This window comes from Neopelma chrysocephalum, unplaced genomic scaffold (genome assembly GCF_003984885.1).
Source record: "Neopelma chrysocephalum unplaced genomic scaffold, ASM398488v2 Primary Assembly neopelma1_125, whole genome shotgun sequence".
NCBI classification, from domain to species: domain Eukaryota; kingdom Metazoa; phylum Chordata; class Aves; order Passeriformes; family Pipridae; genus Neopelma; species Neopelma chrysocephalum.
In genome coordinates this window covers 61,331-61,797 of record NW_020897787.1, presented here as the reverse complement: position 1 = coordinate 61,797, position 467 = coordinate 61,331, and the positions used below count along the sequence as shown (strand labels likewise).

Genomic DNA, 467 nt, shown 5'->3' with positions numbered 1-467 from the left:
CGGGGGAAGGAAGGGACGTGCGGGACGGGGAGGGGAGGGGGGGGGGGAGGCAGGCGCGGCGGGGAGGGGGCGGTAATGGGGCGGTTAATCAGCGCCGGTGGCGCGGCGGAGGAGACAAAGGAAAAGAAAATGGAGTCGGGGCCGGCGGGTGGCGGCGGCCGCGCAGGGAAGGAGGGAGGGCGGGCGGGCGGCCCGGGCGGTGCCGCAGCCCAGCGCCGCGCTGTGGGGGAATGGCGGCGGTGGCGGCGGCGGCGCGGGGACGGTAGAGGGAGACAAAGCCCCCCTTGCTGCCCCGGCGGCGGCCGCTGCGGGGCCCCAGCCGCGCCGGAGCCCCATCGTGACACCTAGAGGCCGGAGAACGCGACTGCAAACCCCCCGCCGCCGCCGCTTACCTGCGCCCCGCGCCCCGCCGAGCTCCCTCCGGCCGCCGGGCCCCGCCGCCGCCCCGCGCCGCCCGCGGGCCCCCC

General features: G+C 80.1%; 1 protein-coding gene across 3 annotated transcripts in view; it reads right to left on the bottom strand.

Moving 5' to 3' along the window:
* Window positions 1–434, bottom strand: part of CTCF (CCCTC-binding factor) — a 30,320-nt gene extending 29,886 nt beyond the window's left edge. Inside the window, exon 1 of one of the 3 annotated variants that reach the window (XM_027698351.1) lies at window positions 393–434. The gene's annotated coding sequence lies outside the window, so the exon portion shown is untranslated. The remainder of the gene's footprint in view (window positions 1–392) is intronic. The other 2 variants (XM_027698347.1, XM_027698354.1) reach the window with 2 other exon arrangements.
* Window positions 435–467: the final 33 nt, after the last annotated feature.